The sequence below is a fragment of the Dermacentor silvarum genome, chromosome 1 (assembly GCF_013339745.2).
Source record: "Dermacentor silvarum isolate Dsil-2018 chromosome 1, BIME_Dsil_1.4, whole genome shotgun sequence".
NCBI classification, from domain to species: domain Eukaryota; kingdom Metazoa; phylum Arthropoda; class Arachnida; order Ixodida; family Ixodidae; genus Dermacentor; species Dermacentor silvarum.
The window spans coordinates 377,471,279-377,479,955 of NC_051154.1; the positions used below are offsets into that span (position 1 = coordinate 377,471,279).

Sequence of the window (8,677 nt, forward strand, 5' to 3'; positions counted from 1 at the left end):
TTTATTATTATGTAGTATAAGTGCAATAACACTATGCTAAATGTTTTGGAAATGTTTGATGAATCAACCCAGCTAATACTGCAGAAGCCTGAGCAGCTGTTGTGAGTGCTCGTTGTGGAACTTTTAATATTGCAGACTTGAGAAGTGATCAAGACTAGGCATGTTTTACATAATTGCAATATACATTTATTTGTTATAATGAATGTGTAGCAAGACTACACTGAATGTTTTGGAAATGTTTTGGTAAGCTTGCCCTGTTAATACTGGAGAAGTCAGTAGCTGTTGGGAGTGTTCATTGTGTTTGGTGAACTTTTTTTCGGTATTGTTGTGAACTAGCAAAGTGATCAGGGCTAGTTATTATTAACGTCATTGTGATTTACATTTATTTATTTTGATATTAGTGCAATAACACTGCGGAATGTTTTGAATATGTTTGGTGAACTTTACCCTGCCTATACTGGAGAAGTCTCAGCCGCTGTTGTAAGCGTTCATTTGGTGTTATGTTCTTGAGAAGTTATCAAGACTAGACATCTTTATTATAATTGTGATAAACATTATTTATTACAAGAGTTATAAAACTAGTCATTTTGGAAATCTTAGAGTATAGAAATTCTACTTTGGATGCCATTTTGAGTCCTTGAAAAACCTGTGACAGGTCCTGGAAAGTCCTTGAATATCCTTGAATTTTTACCTTGGAAACCTGTACAAACCCTGATTATGATGCTTACCACAAGCCCTTTGTTTTGTCTCATCGGTTGTGTTTCACAGGAATCCCGTTCAACTGAGCTTTGTTTTGTCTAAAAAAAGAGAACAGAAGCACTCGTAATGTGCTGTACTTTTGTTATTATGCAGCTGGCCTGCTATAACATCAACGTTCGGGCCGTCTCGGACCTACAGGATGGCTTGCAGCTGCTCAAGCTGTTGTCAACCGTGTGAGTCTTGCTAGCATCCGGTGTTGAGGCGATTGCATGGCCTTATGATACGTTCAACTGGTTCCTACCGATCTCCAACTCAGTTTGCAATAATGCAGAGTCCTCTTGAGATTGGAGCCAGAGAAGCCTGCTCCAGGAACGTAGGATGCTCGCAGAGTAATCAGAGTAGCCACGTGATGGGTTTGTCACAGCTCTGTTGTACTCGCAGGTCAAAGGTGGGAGCATCTTCGAGCACTCCGAAGGCATGGTACTCTGAATAAACCACGAAAATGTATCCACCGCGCTCAATTTTGCCCAGTCGACTGTAAACCATACCGCGAGAGCGTTTGAAATCGACCACTGTAATGTTCCATTAGTTAGTGCTGTGAGAATGGGTTTTAAAATAAAGTCATGGGCAAAATGGCATTCATAGATGAAAGCAAATTTGGCCAAAAGCTACTTGAGGGGCAATCTTGAAATCTTATGCTGAAGAAAGTTTATTTTAAATAACTTCCTCTCCTAAAGCTATTCCCTGGTATGTGTGAGTTCAGGGTGTTTGCTTGGGCACATGCTGCAATTTTTTGCTTTTCAGTCCTGTATATTGATATGATGTGCCGACAATTTAAGTCAGTTGTGAAGCTACAATTCCTCTTGCAAAATGAATGAAAATGCACGAATGCTTGTTTGACCAATTCCTCTAGTGCAAAAGGCTGCTTTAGTTATCAATCGATGCACACGACAAAGGTTTATACAAGAACATGACACATTGATTTAGCTCAAACTAGTGTAGCCGCACCAATGTTAATAGTGCCACCAGGACTTTGCCAGTTTCTGTAAACCGATTCCTAGTGATATCCTTCATTCACACGGTGATTTTAGTTTACATACACCCAAAGGAAAAATAATTGTCATTTGGGCCTGGCATTCTTTACCTTTGCCCCAACAGCATTCGTCTTCATGTGTGTCGGTTACACAGAAAATCTCATTACGAAATCGCCAAAATGTTTCACAATGAATGCGTAGAACTACAGTTCTCATAATTATTGCAAAAGTAAGCTGTGCTTTTGTAAAGTACGTGTGTGCCTTTTTAAAGAAGGCAAGCTCCATTTTTATTCAATTGCACGTGCTTGCACCACTATTTTTGCAGCCTCTTTTTTCTTCGCACAGCTGTGGACTGGAATGGCCTTCCCCGTGACATTGCAGCCATCACGTGTTCATCAACCTTTGCGGACAACTTAATGCATATTGTTTGTCACGAAGATCACTCCCTGTAACCTTTATTTGTAAACCCACCCCTTATGTAATACCCCCTAACCGGGGACTTTAAGTTAGTGAAGTGAAGTGGAGGCTTCCGTGTCAGCTGCACTGCCCAAGAAAGGAACATACACACATTACATAAATGCATTATGGGAGTTTAGCAAATTATAACTTGCAGAACTTGATTTGTTGGTAGATGCTTTTCAGCGCAATGGAAAGAATGAAATTGCTTGCTAATATTTTTGCTGAGCATTGTTTTGAACACAGAACTAGCACACTTGAGCAACTCCACTTCCATAATGCATTTCTGTTATATGTGTGGATATATGTTGTTATATGGCATAGAACTGGCGACCTTAGTGGGGTGGTGGTAGTAATGTGTGTTTTGATAAATCAATTATAGGGAGCTTTAAAAATAATGTCCCTAAGCGGATTTAAATACCTAAAAACCAAACTCCTTTCCATACCTCTTGCACTCTCTCTGCATTCTTTTGTACGCCTGGCCGGTACAGTTCTTTATCTTTGCGTCCCATGTTTTAAAACTTTTTATTGTTCGATTTGAAGTTGCTACAAGAATTTCAGCCATGGTGTTTGATGTTGTACACATTGTGCTTCCATTACCTGCTGCTTCAGCATTTCAGTCATTTGGAATGTTTATATGTAGTTGATCTATGACAGGTATAGACATACCTGTGTGTACATCACACCTCCCAGTTATGTCTATCTCAAGGTATGTGCTGAAGGGGATGTGGGATCCATCAAGGGAATCAACAATTTCAAACTAGTTTTCTCTGATGATTTTTGGCGAAATTGGTTCCTAGAGTGTTAAACTGTTGTAGTTGCATGCATTAAGGAATTAATTTCATCGTTAGGTGTACAATTTAGGATTTTTTAATTTCTTCTAGTAACCCAAGTGCCAGCATTGATAACTTCAACCCTGGAAAGACATTTTCAAGTATAAAGAAGCAGCTGTGTGGTAAGTTTGCAATCTGCTATGGTCGGAGCAACAGCACTCTTACATCAATACATATTCCTTGCTCGCTCTGTATATATTGGAGAAAACTGAAGTGCCACTGAACAGAATGCTATGAAGTTGAATGCCATGTGCAATGGAATTATAGACAACGTACAAAGCCTGATTTCAGTGTGAATATCTAAAAATTTAGTCTGTCTTGAAGAAAGCTGGGTGCTTCGTTTATTGTCACGACAAGTATTTCGCTTAGCTCTTTGTAATTAGCTCTTTCTGTTCTCTCTTCCCTTTGCCACATCTAATCTTCAAAGTTTTTTGATGCGCTGAATAACTCTTCACGATTTCTTTTACTCGGCAACTGCATCAGATCCGCTTGACCAACATTCACTGGACACCACGAGTTAAATATATCTCCTTGTCATTACCGCTCCGAGGTTTTTAAATAGTTTTTTGTCTGAAAAATAGAACACTGGAATGGTTTACCTGGTCATGCTCAATCTTTATCGCCTGTTGATACCTTTTATGTATTGGTAACAATTGATTTTGCTTTGTATGTTGTTTTCATCATTGCAGTCTTTGTATCTTGTATTCCCAACTCCTGCGGTAGCCTTCTGGGGCTGCAGTATGTTGAAATAAACAATAAATTTGAAAAAAAAAGGACGGCAAGTTTGTGATGCCTCCCCACTCCGCTCGTGAAGTTGCAGATTGTGGCAAGGTTTAGTTGATGCTAGTTAAATAATTGTTAAAAAGGAACATAATCTCAGCCTAGTAAGTGTTGCGGAGTGCACAAAAAATAAACTAATGTGAAAACGCCATTAAATCTGTCGCCAGTGCATACAATTGGGACATCAGTTTCATTTTCCTGAAAAATAAGCCATCTTATATGTACTTCTTGCATCAGCACTTAACCAAGCAACTAACTGGCTTCCCAGTTGTGGGAGATAAAGGGTATTGATTGATCTTTTTCTGCATGTAGCATGCCACACTGTGCGAGAGTGGACCTAATGCAGATTTCTACCATAGCTAGGAGTATCGGATATCTGTAGAAGAAATAAAAATGTCCGAAGAACAGAAAACAATGATTTCACCATGTTCAAAGTGCATGCGCAGTGGCCTTGCCAGCACCATTATGATGGTAGTCCTTGCCACTTTCTCACTGTACTTGTGTTTAAAAGGCAAAGTTCAGGCTAATGCCACTGGCAATCTCATATGGAAACTTCCTGGTAATTTTATGAAGAAGTTTGGGAAGTGCATCTCTTCAATCCCTCTCTTGTGTAATCTTTTTATTCTCAGCGCCCTACCTTCTGATATCAAGGGCAAAGCAGGTTTGTGATGGTACAACTGCAACACCATTCTTGCCACACTTTGCCTTCAGCCCACTTGGGACTACTACGATACTACCAGCATGCCTTGCGGCAGTGGTAGCATAATGAAACTCAATGTGAAATCTATCTGTTTGTAATGTTGGTGTGCATTCATAATTGGAAGCGAAACAAAGAATACAAGACATTGTGTGGTGTCACTTTCTCAGCTTTACTTGGTACAGCTGTGTCGATTCTGCTGTGAAAAAAGAGTGTCATATAGGTTCTCACTGGTAGCTTGCAGTGCCTGTGGACCTATGGAGGCTTTGTTGTGCTATTGCACTTGAGCATTCAAAAGAGCATGCAATGAAAAACAATAAAATTCTGTCTCTTCAATCATCTGTGGCTGAAATACTGCTGCACATTTCAGAAACATTTTTTATAGTACAGTATTTCTTGGAGGGACATAGACACGAAATCAGTTTAGACTGATACTGCTACTTGTTAAATTATTCTTTTTGTATATTTGTGGTAATAGGATGATTATTAGAAGTGAAAATAAGTTCCATTTCTTGAATTTTGTGCCGGGACCTGAGCACTTCGACAATAATGTGACATCACGAAGCTCAAGTTGTCTTTGTAAAAGCCGTTGCTAAGTAAACGAAATTGCCAAGTTCAGTTTATGGCTCCTTTATGACAGCTAGGCCCTTGCAGGCACTGTCAAATTCCATGACGTCATAGTGAGCTAGTATGGGAGCATAAAAGCAGTGGTGTTGCCACCCTATTTTAATTTTGCATATTTTCTGTCCTTATCAATCCTCCTTTGAAGGTAGAGTGGCTTTATTGGTTTTATTTTGGGAGCATAGTTTCTAATACTGCTGAACCTGTCTCTATGTCCCTGTAAGGTTCCTGCACTGCTAAATGGGATTGTTAAAAAGCTTTCAACTGAACATGGTTTGAGGCACCATTCAGATTTCATTGATATTGTTCTTATTTTCCTCTTTAGGGCACCATGCCTGTCTACGAGCCCGCTTCCTATTTTTGGGTGTTGCAAACAAGAGCAAATGCAATGTTCACTTCGCTATCACTACCATCCTGGCGCTGTCGGTTCTGGCGCTTCAAGCCACAAGTTGTAGCCCGACCATTGAGGTGGCCCCACTTAAGCTTCGCAAACAGCACAGTGCTGCATTATAGACTTCATAGAGATTGTGAGTGCCAGTGATGATGTGCTCGACAACCTCGCAGCCTACTTGAAAGGTTGGTGGGAACAATTTTTGCTAGGTGAAGTGTACATAAAACATGCATGGCCAGAAGTTATAGATTCATATAATGCGTTTTGTCTCGGTGTATGTGAAAATTGTATGGGGAGTTGGGGAAAAAGTACGTATATACGTACCTGCTGACCGTTCCGAATTTTGTCCAATGTTTATGATTCAGCTCTTTGTACATTTTTATAATGTTGAGTCGTGTTTTATGAAAACAAATTCTGTTTGAGACAAAGTGGTTTCTGACCATATTAAACTTCCAATTGTGAAATGACACCAAGTGGTACCTGCATTGAGCAAGTTTATTGAGCCAAGTTGCAGAAGCAGGTAAAATCGGCATCAGCAATGTTTCTGAAACAGTTACGGTAATCTAAAAACATAGTGTCGCTGCTGCTTGCATCTGTGTGAAGGTAATCATTGTTAATAAACTTTGTATTATGATGTACCTCACAAAAGGTATGTGCTCAGGTTTAGTTAGCACTTTATTGTACAGAAAGTTGCCTTGGTAACAAATCAGAACAAGCACCATAGTTTTATTCCTGCAGTACTGTTGCTGTTGAAACCTGCCTTGGTGGTAGTGGCCATGGCACTGCGCTGCTAAGCCCGAAGGCACAGGATTGGATCCTAGCTGTTGTGGCCGCATATCGATGAAGGCAAAATGCAAAAACGCCCTTGTTCAGTGGTAAAGTATGGTAAATTACCCCAGGTGGTCGAAATTTTTTTGGAGCCCCCATTACGGCGTGCGTCATAATCATATGCTGGGTTTGGCACGTTACACCCCAGAACTTTTTTTATTGCTGTTTAAGTTCAGATTTCACATTTGCACTTTAGGATGCAACCCTAGGATTGTACCTAAAGATTACCATTCTAATAAAAAAAGTTTGCTTTTCAAATTGTGCTTCAGATGAAAATGAAGCAAAACATGTTATCTGTCCATGTTAAACACGATTCATTGTGTTCTAATTGACGTCGAATAACTGCGGTCATTTAGACCCCATGTTTTAGGGCCTTGGCGGTGCCCCCTTAGAGGGCACAAACAGAGAGGAATCGCAGTCAGAGTATGGCATGAACCCTGCCAGTACCCCACTTTGACGTCCCCAAAGGGGCTGTTACAAAAAAGAAAGCATAAAATCAACGAAGACATTGGTGGTGCCTACAATGTCTTCATATAGCATGCCTCTGTGAAATGCCGTCGAGAAGTCTCAGATATGGATTGCGGCATCGTTTACTAGTTCCTTCTCTAAGACTTCCAGTTTCATCAACTGTCTGACCCATGTGTCACGGCACTTCTTGAGGCCATCCCGACATTTGAATACTGGAGCATGTGCAGAAACCTCGGGTGCAATCAGATCTTCCCAACTGTGACGGGGATGTAGTCACATACTACAGATGGGGAGCCAAGGGTAAGAGATCTGGTTTTCGCTTGAATACTTGCTGCAAGCATCTTTCATACTTGCACCGAAATTCTGCTTTTGAAGGTCAGCAGACTGAAAGCAGTGACAGCTAGCTTTTTTGCACATAGGGACAGCCTTGGCCGCTGGCTGTGCGAATTTCGACGAAGGAGGTTCTCTGCATCACCTATTCCATGGCCAAGGCTTCCATTCTAACTGTAAATGAGCTTGTGGACAGCGAGCTGGACTTCAGTGTCTAAGCAGATGCGCTTGGACTGGTGCAACTTCATTTGCAAAGTGCTTCGTGATGAGCTCTGGCGTGGCCTCCCATGGGTGGACCTCGTGTCATTATACAGGTCGACGTGTGCCTCATGAGTGGAAGAGGAAGGCTAACCGGGACTTCCTCCTGGCAGGAGACAGTGTGCCCCAAGTCAACAAAACTATGGTGGAGTTGCAGACAGGGGGCTGTGGTTGTTCAGCATAATGCATGGCTGCTCCAAAGTGCACCAAAATTTGTATTTTGTGCTCGGAAAATTTCGTCAAACAGCACTAGGCTAGAGCAAACTCTGCATACACTGCATCACTAAAACGGTTTTCATGCATATGCTTAAAGTAGGTTTGCCAGCACTGTCTTTATCTTAATCTTGGACAAATATCCCTCCACATGCTTGCTTTAAACCCGTGGTGAACATAGTACCACATTCTTGACACTGTTCAGTGCTTTCTCAGCACTTTTTTTTTTCCAGTACTACATATGCATTGCCATTTTGCTGCAATTGTCAGAACCAGAAATTCTGCCAAAAGTGTGAGTTTGCAAAAAGCAAAATGTGAGTGTGTCCACCTATTGATACGCATGTCACCGTACATTCCAGTGTTATGGCTGGTGTTCGTGGGTATTTGGGAATTTGCATTGCGCATGCATTCAGATGAGACAAAACTCTCGCCGTGAAACCAGTGACATTCAAGAAATTTATAATACAGTACGGTGCACCTTGGCTTTGAGCGGTAATTGGTAACACTGATAATCCGGTTGAAAATGGTCACCCAGAAAACGTAAAATGTACACATGACCATATATTCCACTAATCCTTGAATAACCATAGCTGAAGGTCGGCACTTTGTACGTATAATGTGTTACATTTGCTGCAATCTCTTTGTGGTTTAGACAGTGCAATGGATATTGTCTTATCATTTTTTTCAACTTTCTGCTTTCGCAACCTTGCCAGCATCCTATGTGGAACATCTTTCGTCGGCCAAGGTCAAACGCAGAAAGAACGAGAGTTTCACCACCCGTCTGTCGGAAGCACCGACCCCGAATAAACGTAACAGCATATCACCGCCAGCAGCAAATCCTTGTGGTGAGCTCGAGTGTGGCATTCAATGTGCTATTCCACTTTTAACGGGTAATGTGTGTCAAGTACACTGCCTGCCTTGTGCTAACATTCAGTCTGAATGAAAAGTGAACAAATGATTTTTTGTGCACTAATTGATCTCAGCACTGGAGTTTCTCAGTTATCTCCTTTATGTGCCACGGCTTGTTGAAATACAGTGTAGACCGCTTATAACGTAAGTCGCCGGAGTC

The 8,677-nt window shown here is 41.2% G+C and overlaps 1 long non-coding RNA gene across 1 annotated transcript; it reads left to right on the forward strand.

Moving 5' to 3' along the window:
• The first annotated feature begins 860 nt into the window (after nucleotides 1–860).
• LOC119454240 (uncharacterized) lies at nucleotides 861–5,588 on the forward strand. The gene is made up of 3 exons (XR_005192552.2): nucleotides 861–932; nucleotides 3,074–3,144; nucleotides 5,446–5,588. It is a non-coding gene; the product is annotated as an uncharacterized LOC119454240 (long non-coding RNA).
• The last annotated feature ends 3,089 nt before the right edge of the window (nucleotides 5,589–8,677 follow it).